The following is a 22,796-nucleotide window of genomic DNA, read 5'->3' on the forward strand; positions in this document are numbered from 1 at the left end:
AGGCTCCTCTCTCCATGGAATTTCCCAAGCAAGAATACTATAGCAGGTAGCCATTTCCTACACCAGGGGATCTTCCCAACCCAGGGATTGAATCTGGGTCTTCTGTATTGCAGGCAGATTCTTTACCATCTGAGCCACCAAGGAAACCAACTACTCAGACTAGTCAGAGGTGGGCCCAAAGTAGCCACAGACTAAAAGCTGCTTTTTTCTAGTTTAACAAACTTTAAAACCAAGAGCCCAAAGGGTCAAACTCCTTTCAAGTAACTGAAATGTCTCTCAGAACAAAGCCACACAAAAATATCCATACCTTGCAAGGTTACATTTACAGTGTCTGGCACCTAATCAAATATTATCGGGCATACAAAGAAGCTGGAAAGTATGACCTATATGAGAAAAATAGTATGATGTGAGCTGTAATATTGAGGGTATACATAAGCAATAATAGAGTACAGAGGAAAGGATATTGAACTCTGCTTGCTCAGTATGCCCGAGACAGTTATTTAAGGAAGGCTTCGTGGAAGAGGAGAGCCAATGTGAAAATTAATGAAAAAGTAGGTGTTAGCCAGCTGAAGGTAAAAGACTTTTGCAACACAGACCACAAGCTGTACCATACACAGCGACATGAAATTACAGATTCTCTATGGCTAAACAAAATACAAGTGGTTCAGTGTGGCTGAAGACAGAGAGAGGCAAGAGAAGACCTGGAGTCAAAACTTGAAGTGGGTCCTGTTAGGCAAATGTTTTCTGTCAAGGTCCAGAGAGCCCACATGCAGCTCGATGCACACTCTTTGTGTATGTGTGTGTGTTGTGTATGTGTGTGTCCCTTGGACCATAGATTGCAGACTGCCCCCCCCCCCCGCACCGGTAGGTGATGGGGGATGACTGAGAGCTTTTCAAAAGGAAAAGACCTGTTAGGTATGCATTTTAGGCTCAAATAGCCAAATGTGGGGAGGATGCATTAGGCAGGGAGATGGTAGAGAACTATTGTGTTAGCCCTATTGAGAGAGAAAGGGGTGAGAGTGGGGGCTGGTTTCACATTTCTGAAACACTGCACAGAAATGTTTAATATAGGGTTGTATCATAGGCTAGGGGATTATCAGCATACATTGGAGTGGCCAAAAAGTTTGTTCAGGTTTTCCTCTAGCATCCTATGGAAAAATCCGAATGAAATTTTGGCTAACCCAGTATCTCAGTTAAACCTGGGGTGTAGATAAGATCATGGAGGGAGAACAAGGTGAGGGAGAAGTTTTGATCGAAAGACTATGTATTTAGTGGTAAGGAATGGTAAAGAATCTGCCTGGCAATGCAGAAGACTTGGGTTAGATCCCTGATCTGGGAGGATCCCCTGGAGAAGGAAATGGCAATCTACTCCAGTGTTCTTGCTGAGGAAATCTCATGGACAGAGGAGGCTGCAGGGCTACTGTCCATGGGGTCACAAAAGAGTCAGACATGACTTAGGGACTCGACAACAGTATGTATAGACAAATTTACTTATAGAGCATTCATCCTTGGTATAATCCTGTATAGCAGATTTCATGACCCCTGTTTTACAGACGGAGAACTCAAAGCTCAAGGGGCTGTGCAGCTTATCCAGAGCCACCAAGTAGAGGACAGACTTGGAATGTAAAACCAGTCCACTGGGTCTGAAAGCTCTTACTCTCTTCTCAGTGGATACTCCTCTCAACTTTCCTTATGGCCTTCCATTGCCACTGAGGCCTCTATCCACAGCACTCACCTCCTCACTTTGCCTTCAGCTATTTGCAAGTGGTCCAGAGACACAAGACCTCGCCAAGCTGCTCACAAAGGAAACAGTTCCTGTGTTGCTGCCCAGAGCCTATTCTGCCACCATTTCCAAAGGGTATAACATCCTTCTTGGCAATCTATTTTGCCTCCAAGTCCTTGAATTTCAACCAACCCCATTGCCCTGCTACAAATCCTTCCAAACTTAAAAATTCATACAGTTCATACGCACAGAACTCACAAGATCCTTGAGACACTCTACTGTAGTGAGGAATTTCTAAAAGTCAGTCCTAGCACTGCAACTGTTCACAAAGAGAAACTGGCCAATATTCATAATTCTACAAACATATGGTAAGGCAGAGCATATTTTAAATATCAAGAACATTTACTTGAGACCTTCCCAAATGGTTTCAAAATTTTATTTGGGGTTTGGACATGGATCAAAACCTGTATTTACCTGAGAGATCATGGCCTGCCTAAGCCTTTGAGGTGCACAAATTTTTCCTTAAATATACAAGTTAATTAGATTAATTAAGTTTTGCATCCAGTTTTGCACTGAAACTGGGAACGGCTTTGATAGATAGACAGTACTTCACTAAAGTAACTCTAACATACTTCTCTTAACACAAGTTTCATTTTTATTTGTTCAGCACGAAAAACAAACACTAAACATATGGAAGGATAACAGGGGGTGCTGAAAACTGAAAAATATTTTATGTAGGTTTAATTTTGGTTACATAGGACTTAATGTTTTGAAGGATTTAGTGCAGATTTTTCTTCAATCCTAGGGAATTTGCTGATATGAGAAAAATAGAATTGTGTTTTTTCTTGAATAAATACAAGCTTTGGGAGAAAGGCAGCACTGTAGATCCATTTTACTAACAGGAATCTGAAAGAAACAGAGGAGGGCATAGTTCACAGATTTATTTCAACACCGTAAGCAAACTTGACTCCCAATTTTTTTTTCCTAATATTTTCCAGATCTGTTCTAAAACTAGAAGTTGAATAGAAATACTAAAGAGAGATGATTTAGGAATTAAGATTGACTCTGTAAGAATCTTTAGTAGCATGAATCATGAAACAGTGAAATTATATAAATGTGATATAAATATAGTTTTTAGTTTAACAACAAAACATTTGCAATGCCATAGATTGCTTTCAAGTACTTAGCGCTAATTTTCTGAATTCCAACCTTCTCTCCATCCCTATTTTGCCCATATGTCCTACCTGACTTCTTTCTTGAAACCCCATTGTTTCCACTGAGTTGTCCTTCCCTGTTCAAAGTATCTAAAATTCAACTTTTCACAGGAAATTTACTTTGATTACACGGCAAGTGGGGATATACAGAGATGGGCAAGTGGGGATATACAGAGATGGCAAAATGAAAACGACCTCCTTTTTTTCCAGCAGAGTCATAAACATCTGACTGTTCTTTGTCATTGTATTCAAAGAAAATGAATTGTAAAGCCTCCCCAGACAAACACCTTATTATGCCTTGTTACATCTCTTCATACTTTTCTAGGAATGTAGCTTATGCATAAGTATTCTTATAATATTAAATTCATGGACAAATTTATTCCTTTTCATTAAAGGATTCAAAAGAGAGTGATGTTTTCTTCTGTATGAAATTAAATTTGTTACATGTGGATACATATATATATATATATTTAGACTATTAATTTTCTGTGTTTAAATGTAGCATTTTAAATATTCATTTTTAATGGCAAACATAATAGCATATTTTGTCTTTGGAATAGTATTGTTTCTGTGAAACATGAGATCTCTTGAAGATTTATAAGCTTTGAGAAATATGAATATAATAAAAGAGGCCAATGTCACTGACATATCGTGAACACCCACCACTTGTTTTTTAAATAGTAAATGCAAAACACATTCTAATTAGTAGCTATAATCCTGTTACTTGAAAGATTTATCATGTTGACTTTACTGCAAGTGTACCACCTTATAGATCAGAAATTCTAGTGAAGTGAAGATTTGCTCTACAAATAAAAGAAGATATGGCTGCATATAAATCTGGGTGTGTGCATAATTGAAAAAGCTATAGAAATGAAAATGGGGAGGGAACCAGCAATTCCTGGAATTGATGCCCATTGAATCTCTGCCCATTTCTAAAAAAGAACCTTGAAAAAAACAGATTCTGGCAAAATATTGGTTTCCATTACTTTTCATTTTCTCTTGCCAGGATCAGAACCAGATGTTCTGTAATATAGCAAAGTCTGTTCTATTGGCATTTTTGGTCATATTAACTTCAGGAACTACTGGAAATTTTATGTGAGAAGATTCACAGGTGATTAGCATCCAAATTTCCTGAGACTTCAGGGGTTTTGACAGGGTTGGAGAAGCGATGGCATACAGAGAAAGTGTCCAAATATCCTATGTTCTCTTCTTGATGTGCTCATATTCATAATGAAATACATATGCTCATATAACTTATCTTACAACATATGGTACAATATAATTGAAGAAAGTCTATGCAATTATTTCACCCCTCCAAAAAAAGAAAACAGTTCTACATTATTAATAAAAATAAATCAGGGCTTTGGTGTGTGCTAGAGATACAGATTTCAAATATAGCCTCCACAAATGTCCTACAAGTTTAAGTGGAAATAAGAATGGAACATTGTACAACCAGGTTGCTGTTTAGGTGTCATTTCCTCTTTTTACCCCCAACTCTTATATCTAAAGAAAATGACTTCAAAACTGACAACTCACACATTTAGAACTTGAATTATGTGGGTGATCATAATTAAAATTGGATCCATTACTTTCATTCTCTGCAAATTTTGTTGTCTCGGTTAATGGTGGGAACGTCTTTTAAAAGGCAATAGCATATTTAAAAGTACTCCCCTGCCCCCAAAACACACACATACTATATTTGAAGAGCTGATCAAAGTGCTCTTATTTAAATAGCATTTCTAGGTTATCCTGGCAATTTCTACGGTAGACCACCCCTGGAGGCTCTCTCTTGATGTTCTAGCAAATTGACATAGCATTGACTATGTAAGTTTCGACTGGATATGCTTATAATTTAAATTTTATAATAGATATTGTTTAAGGCAGTGAAACAAACCATGTATATTAGTAAAGAGAAACAGAAAAAATTCGATAATAATATTTTACTTTAGTGAAATTACCTTTCTGAAGAGGCTCCCAATTTTTCATTCTATTGGCTACTCCTATGGTGTTGTGGAGATGAATATGATGAGACAGTAATTCTTCTGTAAGAGAGGGAGAAGTCTTACATTGAGGTCTTTAAACCACTTTGAGTTTATTTTTCTGTATGGTGTTAGGGAATGTTCTAATTTCATTCTTTTACATGTAAGCGTCCAGTTCTCCTGCATCAGTGGCACAGTGGTAAAGAAACTGCTCTCCAATGCAGGAGAAACAAGAGGCTCAGGTTTGATCCCTGGGTCAGGAAGGTCCCCTAGAGTAGGAAATGGCAATCCATTCCAGTATTCTTGCCTGGAAAATTCCATGGACAGAGGGGCCTGATGGGCTAGGGGCCTGATGGGCTATGGTCCATGGGTCACAAAGAGTTGGATATGATTGAGCATACGCACATCCTGTCCAGTTTTCCCAGCACCGCTTATGGAAGAGCTTGTCTTTTCTGTGTTTCTCCATTGTATATTCTTGCTTCTTTTGTCATAGATTAATTGACAAGAAGGGTGGGGGTTTATTTGGGGGATCTCTATTCTGTTTCATTGATCTATATTTCTGTTTTTGTGTCAGTACCGTACTGTTTTGATTATTGAAACTTTGTGGTGATGGGTTATTTGGTCACTAAGTCATGCCTGACTCTTGCGACCCCATGGACTGTAGCCAGGGTCTACCTGCATTGCAGGCAGATTCTTTAAACTTTGTAGTCTAGTCTGAAGTCAGTGATCATGATTCTTCCAGCTCTGTTTTTCTTTCTCAAGATTGTTTTGGTAGTATGGGGGTCTTTTGTGTTTCCATACAAATTTAAAAATTATTTGTTCCATTAAAAACACCTTTGGTATTTTGATAGGGATAGCACTGAATATGCAGATTTCTTTTTGGTAGTGCAGTCATTTTTAAAATAACATTAATTCTTCCATTCCAAGAATATGGTATATCTTTCCATCTGTTTGTGTCATCTTTAATTTCTTTCATCACTGTCTCATAGTTTTCTGAATACAGGTATTTTGCTTCCTGAAGTGGGTTTATTTCTAGGTATTTTACTCTTTTTGTTGTGATAATAAATGAGATTGCTTCCTTAATTTTTCTTTTTGATAGTTTGTTAGCGTCTATGGATGTGAGAGTTGAACTGTGAAGAAGGCTGAGCGCCGAAGAATTGACGCGTTTGAACTGTAGTTTTGGAGAAGGCTCTTGAGGGTCCCTTGGACTGCAAGGTGATCCAACCAGTCCATTCTGAAGGAGATCAACCCTGGGATTTCTTTGGAAGGAATGATGCTAAAGCTGAAGCTCCAGTACTTTGGACACCTCATGTGAAGGGTTGACTCATTGGAAAAGACTCTGATGCTGGGAGAGATTGGGGGCAGGAGGAGAAGGGGACGACCAAGGATGAGATGGCTGGATGGCATCACGGACTTGATGGACGTAAGTCTGAGTGAACTCCAGGAGTTGGTGATGGACAGGGAGGCCTGGCGTGCTGCGATTCATGGGGTCGCAAAGAGTTGGACACGACTGAGTGACTGAACTGAACTGAACTGAGAAGTGCAACAGATTTCTAGACATTAATTTTGTATCCTAAAACTTCATCAAGTTTATTGATAAGCTCTAATAATTTTCTGATGGCATCTTTAGAATTTTCTATATATAGTATTATGTCATTTGCAAACAGTGACAGTTAAACTCCTTGAGAAAAACTTAGGGAGAACACTCTAACTATAAATCATAGCAATATTTTTTTGATCTGTCTCCAAAAGCAAAGGAAATAAAAGCAAAATTAAACAAAAGGGACCTAATTAAACCTAAATAAAAGCTTTTGCACATCAAAGGAAACCATCAACAAAGCAAAAGACAACCTACTGAATAGGAGAAAAATTTTGCAAATAATATGGCCAATAAGGGGTTAATACCCAAAATACAGAAATAGCTCATACAATTTAACATCAAAAAAAAAAAAATCCAATTAAAAACTGAGCAGGAGAATTGAATAGCCACTTTTCCAAAGAAGAAATGCAGATGGCCAACAGGCCCATGAAAAGATGTTCAACATTGCTAATCATCAGGGAAATGCAAATCAAAACCACAATGAGATAGCACCTCACACCTGTCAGAATCTATTGTCAAAAAGAACACAAATAATGAATGTTGGCAAGGATATGGAGGAAAGGGAACTCTCATACACTGTTGTTGGGAATGTAAATTGGTGCAGCCACTGTGGAAAACAGACTGGAGGTTTCTCAAAAAAATAAAAATAGGACTGCCATATGACCCAGCATTCTACTCCTGAGTGTGTGTTGCTCAGTCATGCCTGACTCCTTGTGACCCCACAGACTGTAGCCCACCAGGCTCCTCTGTCCATGGGATTTCCCAGGCAAGAATAATGGAGTGGGTGGCCTTTCCCTTTGCCAGGGGATCCTCCTGACTCAGGGATTGAACCTAGGTCTCCTGCATTGCAGGCAGATTCTTTACCATCTGAGCCACCAGGGAAACACTTATTCCTGGATATATATATGAAAAAAATGGAAACACTAATTTGAAAAGTTACATGCACCAAATATTCATAATTCCATTGTTTATAATTGCCAAGACATGGAAGCAACCTATGTGTGTGTGTGTGTGTGTGTGTGTGTTTACATAATGGAATACTACTACTCAGTCATATGGAAGACTGAAATTTTGCCATTTTCACCAACATGAATGAACTTGAAAAATATTATACTAAGTGAAGTCAGACAGCAGAAGACAGATAGTGTATGATATCACTTATATCTGGAATTTAAAAATAAAACAAACTAGTGAATACAACAAAAAAGAAGTGACTCACAGATATACAGAACAAACGAGTGGTTACCAGTGGGGAGAGGAAGGGAGAGAGGGACAATATAGAGGTATGGGACCAAGAGGTGCTAACAATTGTCAACAAAATAGACTATGGATATAAGGATATATTGTACAACACAGGGAATAGGCCCAATATTTTATGATAACCATAAACGGAGTATAGCCAACGATACTTCAGTCAAAAAAAGTGGGAGGGGAAGGGAAGTGAAGTGAAGGGAAGTGAAGTCATTCAGTCGTGTCCGACTCTTTGCGACCCCATGGACTGTGCCCACCAGGATCCTCCGTCCATGGGATTCACCAGGCAAGAGTACTGGAGTGGGTTGCCATTTCCTTCTCCGGGAGGGGAAGGGGATCACTAAAGTGTCAAACTTTTCGACTCCACCCATTCCACATCCAAAGAACATTTTATGGATGAGCTTCCAGCATCATGTTTCATTCCCTGTGGGAAGAATGAGGATCAGAAAAGGTTTCAATGGAACTAGGAAGGCTATGACTGGATATTCAAAGTTCCTAATGACAAGACTGGAAGGTTGAGCTGGAGTTCTGACATTTCCCCCAATTCCCTGTAGTAGAGCTTCTGTGACCAGATCAATGTGAAATTTTAGGCAAGACTGCTCCCAAACATATTAAACTCATAATCTATCAAAAGACACAGCAATGCAAATTCTCTTTGAATAGAATTTTTCCTTAATATTTACCAGCGAACATTACCTTCAGTTCAGTTCAGTCACTCAATCGTGTCCCTTTGCAACCCTAAGGACTGCAGCAGGCCAGGCTTCCCTGTCCATTACCAGCTCCCAGAGCTTGCTCAAACTCATGTCTGTCGAGTCGGTGTTGCCATCCAACCATCTCATCCTCTGTCGTTCCCTTCTTCTCATGCCTTCAATCTTTCCCAGCGTCAGGGTCTTTCCCAACGAGTCAGTTCTTTGCATTAGGTGGCCAAAGAGTTGGAGCTTCAGTTTCAGCATCAGTCCTTCCAAAATTTAGGACTGATTTCCTTTAGGATTGACTGGTCTGATCTACTCACAGCCAAAGGGACTCTCAAGAGTCTTCTCCAACACCACAGTTCAAAAGCATCAGTTCTTTGGCGTTCAGCTTTCCTTATGGTCCAACTCTCACATCTGTACATGACAACTGGAAAAAACATAGCTCTGACTAGATGGACGTTTGTCGACAAAGTAATGTCTCTGCTTTTTTAATATACTGTCTAGATTGGTCACAGATTTTCTTCCAAGGAGCAAGTGTCTTGTAATTTCATGGCTTCAGTCACAATCTACAGTGATTTTGGAGTCCAAAAAAATAAAGTCTGTCACGGTTTCCATTGTTTCCCCATTATTTGCCATGAAGGGATCGGATGCCAAGATCTTATCCAGGAATTAGTTGATAATTCACTAAAAGACAGAGAGAAACATACCTATGTGAGGGCTTTCCTGGGGGGCTTGATTGTTAAAATTGTAGGGTATAGGATAAATTGAATGGAAAAGAGAGCTGATGAGGTAGAGGGCAAGGTGTTAATGTCTAGTCTCTACCTGTTTCACAATTTTTCCTTAAATTGGCTTTGACAATGAGACTCAAAATTAAATTCAGACATGTCATAGCTTGCCAATGCTGTGAATAATGCTTTGTTTTTCTCCATTCACACTGCCTAGGGATGGATTACAAGGGTATATTACTATTCTAATTTCTAAAATGGTAAATTACCTTTGGAAAGAAGCAGAGTCCCTTCCAGAAGGTAGGTTTTGGAATCTCTGGAAGCATCATAAGATATTTTTTCTTAAAAGGCTGGCAAAGTGCCCATTGCCTGAGGAAAGATTTTGTTGCCATATTTGCCAGAGTATAAAATATAATTATACCCTCTGAACCAATATGCTTCCAGCTACTCCCAAATATCTAATCAGTATTGATCTCAATTACTCTCCCACCTTCCCTGATAAAAGAGATTGTCAGATTTTGACACCAAGGAAATTGTAGGTGGCCTTCTTGACTATTTGACAGTCCCCTGGGGTGGTGAAAGAGAATGTAAATAGACCCAACCTGGAGGAGAGTGGAGAGCAGTACTTAAATACATTACAATAGGAATGTATTATAGTCAACAGATAGGATGATCAGAAAATTCATTTGATCTGAAAGTTTTAAAAAAAGCAGCCCATTCTCCTTAGTAGTGAAGGCTGTGAAAGAAAGTGGTGATTCTGGTTCAGAAAGATGGCAAATAGTGTAATAAATTATGCCCTCATCCTGGTTGGGCATCCTGGGAGTCAGTTGGGTTTAGGATTCAAAGAGTTGAGAACTCATTGTTGCAATCTAAGAGCTGCCCAAGCTGACTCAAGTGATTGTTAATTACCCTCCCTCCCTGTAGAACTACAGCAGAAGTGTGAGCTGTGAGAGCTGAGAGCATCGTCACTGGGTGAACTGGTTGTTGTTGTGTTTAGTAGCTAAGTCATGTCTGGCTCTTTTGTGACTCCATTGACTGTAGCCAGCCAGGCTCTTCTGTCCACAGGAATTTCCAGGCAAGAATTCCGGAGTAGGTTGCCATTTCCTTCTCCAGGGGATCTTCCTGACCAAGGGATCGAACTCATATCTTCTGCATTGGCAGGCGGATTCTTTACCATTGAGCCACCTGGGAAGCCCCAGGTGGACTGGTGTCACCTGTCACCTGTGATACCTCATGGTAGCACAAAGCCAGAGCAGCAACAGCCTGGGACACTCCAATGTTCTCCCTGCTGGGCAGCGTCTAAGCCCTGAGGTTAACAGAGGATCTACTGGAAGAAAGAAGCAGATATTTTCTGGTTGATATGACTGACGTGGGGTTTGCTATTGGGGTTTATGGGGAAGTTTATGCTGATAGTCTTCTTTAGAGACACTCTCATCTCTCAGATTGTAAATGCAAAAACTTAGATAGGAGAAAGATAGTCGTAACTAAAGTTGCACAGAAATTTAGCCCCATGACAGGAAGTAGAATCCAATCACAATATCTCATCCAGGGTTCTATTCATTACATTAGACAACATTTTGGTGGGGGGAGACTTTTATTTTTATTTTTTATTGAAGTAGAGCTGATTTACAACATCTTGGGTGTACAGCAAAGTGAATATTCAAAACATAAACTTATTCAGATTCTTTTCCATTATAGGTTATAACAAGATATTGAAAACAGTTCCCTGTCCTATACTGTATGTCCTTGTTATTTATTTTATATGCAATAGTGTGTATATGTTAATCTCAAATTTCCAATTTATTCCTCCCTTTATCTGTCCCCTTTGGTAACCATAAGTTTAGATTTTTCTGAAGTTCATCACCCTTGACATTGCTCTTTGAGGATTGCTGACTTCATTCATTTATCATTCATTTTCTTCACTTGCTCAATAAATAACTATCAAACAACTATTACATATCAATGTGAAAGTGAAAGCCGCTCAGTCATGTCCGACTCCTTGAGACCCCATCCACTGTAGCCTGCCAGGCTCCTCTGTCCATGGAATTAGCCAGGCCAGAATCCTGGAATGGGTGGCCACTCCCTTCCCCAGGGGATCTTCCCAACTCAGGGATTGAACACAGGTATCCACATTGCAGGAGGATTCTTCACTGTCTGAGCCACCAGGGAAGCACATTACATACCAAATGCTCTCCTAAATTCCAGGAATACAGAAGGGGAAAATACACATTGTCTATCTTGGCACAGCCTTTTATTTTATTTTTTCATTTGCACAGTTATGTTCAGAGAAATAAAAGCCATGTTGAAAGTCATGACCAACAGAACATCTCAAAACTAAAAATCATGCTCAACAACTGGACATGATCAGTAAATTCCATCTTCTGAACACTGTCTGGTCAAACACTCCACCCTCATATATCAATGAGCTTGTAATGATCACTGGACAAGAGATCATTTGTGGACTAACGAGAGTCAGGTAAGGGGTTATTGCAATCAAAGCTTGTTTTCTATACTCATCTTTCATCTTCTGTGTTCTCTGGTATTTTTACAAAGTGGCATCCTCTCTTCACCTGAGTGACACAATCAGCCTCCTCAGTGTTTTCTCTTCCTCTTTTCTCTTAAAACTTCATTCGCTTCAGAAAAAGATATAAATTGATAGCGAGAGTTTTAAAAAAATTTATTGGTGTATACTTCCTTTACAATGTGTTAGTTTTGGCTGTACAGCAAAGTGAATCAGCCATATATATACATACAACCTCTCTTTTTTGGATTTCCTTCCCATTTAGGTCATCATAATTCCAAAAGATACATGCCCCCAATTGTTATTGCAGCACTATTTACAATAGCCAGGACATGGAAGCAACTTAAGTGTCCATCAACAGAGGAATGGATAAAGATGTGAAATACATATACAATGGAATATTCAGTCAGTTCAGTTCAGTTCAGTTCAGTCACTCAGTCGTGTCTGACTCTTTGCAACCCCAGGAATTGCAGCACGCCAGGCCTCCCTGTCCATCACCATCTCCCGTAGTTCACACAAACTCACATCCGTCGAGTTGGTGATGCCATCCAGCCATCTCATCCTCTGTCGTCCCTTCTTCCTCCTTCCCTCAGTCCCTCCCAGCATCAGAGTCTTTTCCAATGAGTCAACTCTTTGCATGAGGTGGCCAAAGTATTGGAGTTTCAGCTTCAGTATCATTCCTTCCAAAGAACACCCAGGACTGATCTCCTTTAGAATGGACTGGTTGGATCTCCTTGCAGTCCAAGGGACTCTCAAGAGTCTTCTCCAACACCACAGTTCAAACACATCAATTCTTCGGCGCTCAGCTTTCTTCACAGTCCAACTCTCACATCCATACATGACTACTGGAAAAACCATAGCCTTGACTAGACAGACCTTAGTTGGCAAAGTAATGTCTCTGCTTTTCAATATGCTGTCTAGGTTAGTCATAACTTTTCTTCCAAGGAGTAAGAGTCTTTTAATTTCATGGCTGTAGTCACCATCTGCAGTGATTTTGGAGCCCAAACAGATAAAGTCTGACACTGTTTCCCCATCTATTTCCCATGAAGTGATGGGACCAGATGCCATGATTTTCGTTTTCTGAACGTTGAGCTTTAAGCCAACTTTTTCACTCTCCTCTTTCACTTTCATCAAGAGGCTTTTGAGTTCCTCTTCACTTTCTGCCATAAGAGTGGTGTCATCTGCATATCTGAGGTGATTGATATTTCTCCCAGCAATCTTGATTCCAGCTTGTGCTTCTTCCAACCCAGCATTTCTCATAATGTATTCTACATATAAATTAAATAAGCAGGGTGACAATATACAGCCTTGACATACTCCGTTTTCTATTTGGAACCAGTCTGTTGTTCCATGCCCAGTTCTAACTGTTGCTTCCTGACCTGCATATAGGTTTCTCAAGAGGCAGGTTAGGTGGTCTGGTATTCCCATCTCTTTCAGAATTTTCCACAGTTTATTGTGATCCACACAGTCAAAGGCTTTGGCATAGTCAATAAAGCAGAAGTAGATGTTTTTCTGGAACTCTGTTGATTACTCAGCCTTAAAAAGGAATTAAATTGTGTTATTTTCAGGGATGTGGATGGACCCAGAGACTGTGATAGACAGTGAAGTAAGTCAGAAAGAGAAAAAAATATTGTACATTAATGTATATATGTGTAATCTAGAAAAATGGTACAGATGAACCTATTTACAAAGCAGAAATACAGACATAGACTAGAGAACAAATATACAGACACCAATGTGGTGAAGGGGGAGAGGGGAGGAATTGGGAGATTGGAATTGATATATATACACTACTATGCATAGTGAGAGTTTCAAGGGCCTTTACTCAGGTGTTTTAGCAGAAATCAGAGCATTAGAATTAATAAATCCCTAGTCAAATTTAAAGGCTTCTCTGGTGGCTCAGTGGCAAAGAATCTGCCTGCCAAAGATGGAGACATGGGTTTGATTCCTGTGTCAGGAAGATCCACTGGAGATGGAAATGCAACCCATTCCAGTATTCTTACTGGGAAATATCCATGGGCAAAGGAGCCTGGTGGGCTATAGTCCATAGGGTTGCAAAAATGTCAGACACTATTTAGTGACTAAACAGTAACAACAGCAGAATTTAAACCCAACAAACTAGATGTGATTTAATATAGCTCAAGTACATAATTCACAGCCACTATTTTTCTAAAAACATAAGAACATGGGCTTGTTTAATTGATCTTAGCTTTAATCCTACATACAAGTTCCAATGTTAAAAAAGCTATAGAGACAAGAGACAACAGAAGAAGGAAAATTCACAGATAACAATACCAAAGAGAGACAAACATATGCCATAATCCTGGAAAAATTCTACCAAGGGTAAGGCAGATGAAGTTTGATTTAAGAAAAGCTATTACATGCTTCGACATTGAGTGGATATTGCCTGAAAAAAAAAATGTTTAAAATACAGTGTGTGTATATGTGTGTGTGTGTTCTATGTCACTCAGTCGTGTCTGACTCTTTGCAACCCCACGGACTGTAGCCTACCAGGCTCCTCTGTCCGTGGGGATTCTCCAGGCAAAAAGTACTAGAAGTGAAGAAGTGAAGTCACTCAGTCATGTCCGACTCTGCGACCCATAGACTGCAGCCTGCCAAGCTCCTCTGTCCATGGGATTTTCTAGGCAATAGTACTGGAGTGGATTGCCATTTCCTTCTCCAGAATGGGTGGCCATTTCCCCCTCCAGGGGATCTTCCTGACACAGGGATCAAACCCAGGTCTCCTGCATTGCAGGCAGATTCTTTACCAGCTGAGCAACCAAGGAAGGCCTAAGATACACTGTATTGCTCATCAACTCAGACACACAGCCTGTACAAGTCAAGTCTTCATGAGGTGCTGCTTTTGGGAGAAGTTTGAAGACTGTTTCTGTCTTTGTTTCTTCAGTTCCAGCTATCTATATCCACCCAGATTTAGCAAATTACAAAAGCCAAAAGAGCAGTAAATTAATGATATGCTTGCTTTGCAACTTGAGAGGTAGAGTTTTTAGGAGTCAAGTGCGTGAGGTCAAATAGAGATTTGAAAAGAGTCCCTGACTAAATAGTGTAGCATTTCATATGGTCTACTAGTTATTAAAGAATATATTAATGTCTGAAAAAATTAGAGTTAGGTGCTGTGAAACTTGAATTCCAGCTAAGAAAAATAACAGGAGAAAATTATATCTCAGCTTCAGATAACCGACACCCACATTCACTAGTAAATATTAAGTCTGAAATATCTTGCTTCATTTGAGTAAAATCAAAGTAAGTAAATCAAAGAAATCTCTAAAAATAAGGTTGTTTAAGAATTCAGAAAAAATGTTTTCAGGAAACAAATTGGCACAGTCAATAAAATTTAACGAGATATGGCCATTATAATGCTATTTCCCTGTTCAAAGTGCTAGTTGCTAAGTCACATCTGACTCTGCGATTTCATGGACTGTAATCTGCCAGGCTCCTCTGTCCATGGTATTTCCCAGGCAAGAATACTGGAGTAGGTTGCCATTTCTTTCTTCAGGGGATCTTTCCGACCCAAGGATCGAACCCTGGTCTCCTGCATTGTGGGGAGATTCTTTACCAACTGAGCCACCAGGGAAGTCCAATTTCCCTGTTAAGGAAAAAAATTTAAATGAAAAGTCAATAGGACGGACTATAAATGATATAAAGATGAACACTTTCAGGAAACAAATATGCTACAAGAAGCAGTAAAGTACAGAACTGACAAAGAAGCAAATTTTATCAGTCATTTTGTGTACAGACATATAAATTATCTCACAGCTTAGAGAAAAAAAATAAGACTTTATGAACAAGGACTAAGCCCAGAGGGATGGGATGGTGGGATATGGGAGGGAGGTTCAAGAGGGAGGGGATATATAAATACGTGTGTGTATATACATATATAATATACACACACACACACACACATATATATATATATATATATTTATGGCTGATTCATGTTGTATGGCAGAAACAAATCAACACAATATTGCAAAGCAATTATACAATTAACTAAAATTAAATTTTAAATATATATATAAACAATGTTAAAAAAACAGGTACCGAAAAAATGAGAGAACTAGATAACAGAGAATAAAATTTGTAATGCACCTGAAGAAAAAGCGAGAACTGGAGAAAATATTCTGATCTAAAAAAGATTCATGTTAGCAAATGTATAGGAAATTCCCTCATTTTTTATGCTAAATTACTTGGAGAAAGGCATGTCTTTAAACATTTTCAGAAGAAATATTTAAAATATGAGGCATATGAACATCTCCTCAAGCACTGTGACTGTATCACAATGTCATATAACTTTCCTACACAATATTAATAAAAGGTAATGTATCTAAATATACAGAAATCTGAGGAAAAACCTTTGTAGAGTAAGATGCCAGAAAATTTATCTTTCATATGTGAAATATATTTTATATGTAAAATATATTCTTAGATATTCAAGAACATGGAACATACACTGCCTTCTATATAATTTGCAATCCAAGACAGAAAAAACAGACATAAGGTAAGATTAAAAAAATGTGAAATGTAAGCATATGCAATAAGTAATAAAATAAGTTAAATTTTATTTTAAATAATTATTTTATGCAATTCATAATTTTTTAAAAATAAAAGATCTCAAACACTCAGACTTGGAGAGAGAGTACTGATATAAATTGATATAATCATTTGTAGGATTGTTTTGAAATATATTTCAACATATATGAAAATATTCATGATGCTAAAGCTGAAACTCCAGTACTTTGGCCACCTCATGAGAAGAGTGACTCATTGGAAAAGACTCTGATGCTGGGAGGGATTGGGGGCAGGAGGAGAAGGGGACGACCAAGGATGAGATGGCTGGATGGCATCACCAACTGGATGGACGTGAGTCTGAGTGAACTCCAGGAATTGGTGATGGACAGGGAGGCCTGGCGTGCTGCGATTCATGGGGTCGCAAAGAGTCAGACACGACTGAGAGACTGAACTGAACTGAACTGAACTTCTAAGGCTAATTAATTCCTAAGGAAATGATGAAACATTTTTTCCAAGTATATTTTATCATAGTGCCATAAGACGAATTTAATTCTAGCCATTAAAATTACTTAGTAGCATATGCTGCTGCTGCTGCTAGGTCGCTTCAGTCGTGTCCGACTCTGTGCGACCCCATAGACGGCAGCCCACCAGGCTCCACCATCCCGGGGATTCTCCAGGCAAGAACACTGGAGTGGGTTGCCATCCCCTTCTCCAGAGGATCTTCCTGACCTAAGGATTGAAGCCAGGTCTCCTTCACTGCAGGCAGATTCTTTACTATCTGAGGCACCAGGGAAGCCCTTAATGGAGCTTAAGTTCAATTTAATATAATACATAATAGTAGATATAAGAGTACATAATACTACATGCAATAAATAGTAAGTCATTTCTGCATGGTGCGATTATGGATGGTTTTAAAAAATATTTTTTATTTTAATTCTCTCCCAATACCATTTATTATTTTTATACAAAAAATTCATTTTAAAATGACTTCTGTATCAGATGTTTTATTAAAAATGGACTTCAACAGAACTTTTTAATGTTAACATAGAATTAAACTTTTTTTTAATTGTTGGATATACCTGTATTCATGATCCAAAATTAAAATCAGAGGCATTAATTCTGGTTATCTAATTAAAATTTCCCAAAAGACCATTTCTCTAGTCCACTATTTCTAGAAATATCCCCCTTATGTACTCTAGTAGAATTTATAGGCATGTCAAGTATTTCCCAGGCACTTTTGATGCCCTAATTCCAGTTATTTATTTTAAATAAATTAATTTTGTTTGTACTGCATCCCTTTCCTCTTGCATTGAGTTTCTGTCTGACACTAGTGGAAACAAATTGCAAAACAACACAACAAAGGTTTTCCTCACAGCTGCTTCAACCAGATGGTAGATTTAAGCTTCTGGAAACATATTAGGAAAGCCTATTCCCATATAAAGTCTATCTCAAGCTTAGACATCCCTAAGGCCCTTGCAAAACTCAGAGAGAACTGATAAATTGGAGGTGTTTTTCTGTACAGTAATTTCTATCTTTATGCTATTCAACTGCCATGAACTCATAGGCTATTCCTGGCTCACTCACCATTGTATACATGCTTATATAACACTGTGACTAAAACACGTATATTAGGTAATGCTGTTTATGCTGTTGTTTATTCACTAAGTCATGTCCAACTACTTTGCGAATCCCATGAACTATAGCCCACCAGGCTCCTCTGCCCATAGGATTTCCCAGGCAAGAATACTGGAGTGGGCTGCCATTTCCTTCTCTAGGGGATCTTCCTGACCCAGGGACTGAACATGTATCTCCTGCTTTGGCAGGCTGGTTTTTTATCACTGAGCTACCAGGGAAGCCCAATTCTGTTTATATCCCTTGCCATATTCGGACTCCTTATATTTCAAGATGCCATTTCAGAGAACCATTATAATCTATGATAATCCGTTTCCCCAAGAAAGTGATCTTTTTGAAGAACAATATGAAGATAAAGCAATAAACAGAAAAATCCAATTACTTGATTGTAGGATGACACTTTTATCACCACATTGGGGTAGTGACCACTGCAAACTTTTCTTGTTTTTAAGTACGTTAGTTTGTACTTCTGAGTTGGCAGTTTACCATATGGAAACCAGAGGAGAGAGGAATGGGGGGAGGAAAGAAATAGGTGAGGGAGATTAAGAGGTACCATCTCCCAAGTGCAAAATAAATGAGTCAGGAGTATGAAATGTATAGTGTGGGGAATATGGTCATAATTATCTAATATCTTTGTGTGATGACATATCATAAATAGACATTATGAAATGTACAGAAATATTAAATCACTATGTTGGGTAAGAGGAGCTAACATACTGTTGTAGGTCAATGACACTTCAAAAACAAACCATAGAAAATGAGATCAGATTTGTGGTTACCAGAGGCGGTGCACGTGTCCATCTCCCTAGAGGACAAAGGTAGTCAAAATGTACAAACTTCCAGCTATAACATAGATAAGTGACGGAGGTATAATGTACAACATGATATATGTAATATAATTGACACTGTTGTATGTTATGTATGAAAGCTGTAAAGAGAGTAACAACTGATGAGTCTGACTCTGATGTGAAAAGCCAACTCATTGGAAAAGAGCTTGATGCTGGAAAAGAGTGAAGGCAAAAGGAGAAGAGGGTGGCAGAGGAAGAGATGGTTAGATAGCATCACCGACTACAAGGACATCAACTTGAGCAAACTCCAGGAGATACTGAAGGACAGGGAAGCCTGGTGTGCTGCAGTCTGAGGGGTTTCAAAGTCAGACATGACTTAGCTAGTAAATAACAAAAACAAGAGAGTAAATCCTAAAAGTGCTCATCACAAGGAAAAATATTTTTTCTATTTCTTTAAATTTTTTTTTACTTATATGAGATGATAGATGTTCACCAATTGCAGGGAGAAATATCAATAACCTCAGATATGCAGATGATACCACCCTTATGGGAAGAGAGCAAAGAAGAACTAAAGAGCCTCTTGATGAAAGTGAAAGAGGAGAGTGAAAAAGTTGGCTTAAAGCTCAACATTCAGAAAACGAAGATCATGGCATCTGGTCCCATCACTTCATGGAAAATAGATGGGGAAACAGTGGAAACAATGTCAGATTTTATTTTGGGGGGCTCCAAAATCACTGCAGATGGTAATTACAGCCATGAAATTAAAAGACGTTTACTCCTTGGAAGAAAAGTTATGACCAACCTAGATAGTATATTCAAAAGCAGAGACATTACTTTGCCAACAAAGGTCCATCTAGTCAAGGCTGTGGTTTTTCCAGTGGTCATATATGGATGTGAGAGTTGGACTGTGAAGAAAGCTGAGCACCGAAGAATTGATGCTTTTGAACTGTGGTGTTGGAGAAGACTCTTGAGAGTCCCTTGGACTGCAAGAAGATCCAACCAGTCCATTCTAAAGGAAATCAGTCCTGGGTGTTCATTGGAAGGACTGATGCTAAAGCTGAAACTCCAATACTTTGGCCACCTGATACAAAGAGTTGACTCATTGGAAAAGACTCTGACGCTGAGAGGGATTAGGGGCAGGAGGAGAAGGGGACAACAGAGGATGAAATGGCTGGATAACATCACCGACTTGATGGACATGAGTTTGAGTGAACTCTGGGAGTTGGTGATGGACAGGGAGGTCCAGCGTGCTGCAACTCATGGGGTCACGGACACGACTGAGTGACTGAACCGAACTGAACTGAAATATCATTTCACAATGTATGTAAGTCAAATGATCGTGTTATAGACCTTAAACTTATTCAGTGCAATATGTCAATTTTACCTCAATAAAACTGAGATAAAAAAATATCATTTGTCTCTCATCTTACTAGTTCATAAGGGAAGTATAATCACAACGGTCTCTTATGATTATACAGTGGAAGTGACAAATAGATTTAAGGGATTAGATCTGATGGACAGAGTGCCTGAAGAACTATGGAAGGAGGTCCATGACATTGTACAGGAGGCAGTGCTCAAGAACATCCCCAAGAAAAAGAAATGCAAAAGGGCAAGATGGTTGTCTGAGGAGGCCTTACAAATAGCTGTGAAAAGAAGAAAAGCTAAAAGCAAAGGAGGAAAGGAAAGATATACTCTGCATTTGAATGTAGAGTTCCAAAGAATAGCAAGGAGAGATGAAACCTTCCTAATAGAGGAAAATAATAGAATGGGGGAGACTGAAAATATCTTCAAGAAAATTAGAGATACCAAGGGAACATTTCATGCAAAGGTGGGCACAATAAAGGACAGAAATGTTATGGACCTAACAGAAGCAGAAGATATTAAGAAAAGGTGGCAAGAATACACAGAAGAACTATACAAAGAAGATCTTAATGACCCAGATAACCACGATGGTGTGATCACTCACCTAGAGCCAGACATCCTGGAATGCGAAGTCAAATGGGCCTTAGGAAGCATCACTACAAACAAAGCTAGTGGAGCTGATGGAATTCCAGTTGAGTTATTTCAAATCTTAAAAGATGATGCTGTGAGAGTGCTGCACTCAATATGCCAGCAAATTTTGAAAACTCAGCAGTGGCCACAGGAGTGGAAAAGGTCAGTTTTCATTCCAATCCCAAAGAAGGCAATGCCAAAGAATGCTCAAACTACCGCCCAAATGCACTCATCTCACACACTAGCAAATTAATGCCCCAAATTCTCGAAGCCAGGCATCAACAGTACGTGAACCATGAACTTCCATATGTTCAAGCTGGATTTAGAAAAGCAGAAGAACCAGAGATCAAATTGCCAACATCCATTGGATCATCAAAAAAGCAAGAGAGTTCCAGAAAAAAAAAAAAATTTATTTCTGCTTTGTTGACTATAGCAAAGCCTTTGACTGTGTGGATCACAACAGACTGTGGAAAATTCTTCAAGAGATGGGAATACCAGACCACCTGACTTGCCTCCTGAGAAATCAGTATGCAGGTCAAGAAGCAACAGTTAGAACGGGACATGGAACAACAGACTAGTTTCAAATAAGGAAAGGAGTACATCAAGGCTGTATATTGTCACGCTGCTTATTTAACTTATATGCAGAGTACATCATGCAAAATGCTGGACTGGATGAAGCACAAACTGGAATCCAGGTTGTCGGGAGAAATATCAATAACCTCAGATATGCAAATGACATCACCCTTGTGGCAGAAAGCAAAGAAGAACTAAAGAGCCTCTTGATGAAAGTGAAAGAGGAGAGTGAAAAAGTAGGCTTAAAGCTCAACATTCAGAAAACTAAGATCATGGCATCTGGTCCCATCACTTCATGGCAAATAGATGGAGAAGCAACGGAAAGAGTGAGAGACTTTATTTTTTGGGGGGCTTCAAAATCACTGCAGATGGTGACTGTAGCCATGAAATTAAAAATGCTTGCTCCTTGGAAGAAAAGCTATGACCAACCTAGACAGCATAGTAAAAAGCAGAGACATTATTTTGCCAACTAAGGTCCATCTAGTCAAAGCTATGGTTTTTCCAGTAGTTATGTATGGATGTGAGAGTTGGACTATAAAGAAAGCTGAGCACCAAAAATTGATGCTTTTGAACTGTCATTTTGGAGAAGACTCTTGAGAGTCCCTTGGACTGCAAGGAGATCCAACCAGTCCATCCTAAAGGAAATCAGTCCTGAATATTCATTGGAAGGACTGATGCTCAAGCTGAAATTCCAATCCTTTGACCACCTGATGTGAAGAACTGACTCATTGGAAAAGACCCTGATGTTGGTAAAGGTTGAAGGCAGGTGGAGAAGGGGACGACAGAGGATGAGATGGTTGGATGACATCACCGACTCTATGGACATGAGTTTGAGCAAGCTCAGGATTTGGTGATGGACAGGGAAGACTGCTGTGCTATAGTCCATGGGAATACACAGAGTCAGACACGACTGAGTGATTGAACTGAAATTATTGGTTCATATATTTAAAAAAAATCCACTTCTATCTCCCATCTTTTTTTAAAAAAGGTCCTCTTGGCCCCACATCTCCTAACAGCTATTTCTCCATTTTTACTTCCTTTTTTTAAGCAGTAAAATGTCTTGAATGTATAGTCTACCCAAGTTGGTTCCAATTCATCCCTCATTTTCCCTTATTTAGCACATGCAAATTTGGCTTCTGTCCCCCAAATTCCACCCACTGTTTTCCAAGTCATCATCTATTCTTTTACTTAAGTCAAAATCCAGAGTTTTCCCTATTCCTTCCTTCTCCTCATTCTCCTTATCCCATTTTTTAAGAAGTGCCATTGACTTTACATACAAAACCATGTCGAATCTGGATAACACATTCTCTCACCAGAATTACCATCCTAAGTCCTGATATTACTGCGTGTCTTTCTTACTGTAATGAAAAATTCTCAGCTGATGTCTTTTCTTCGACTCTTTTCCTTCACAATTCTTTTCTGACAGACAACTCATAGTAATTTGTATTACATAAAATTTGTATTATTTAATTCCTTATATAAAATCCTCTTGCTATGGCCTACAAAGTTCTATAAAAACTGGCCTCACATCTTCTCTGTCGCGTCTTTTATCATGAACTCACTCTCCCCTTCTCATCTA

Source organism: Capra hircus, chromosome 5 (genome assembly GCF_001704415.2).
Source record: "Capra hircus breed San Clemente chromosome 5, ASM170441v1, whole genome shotgun sequence".
Taxonomy (NCBI): domain Eukaryota; kingdom Metazoa; phylum Chordata; class Mammalia; order Artiodactyla; family Bovidae; genus Capra; species Capra hircus.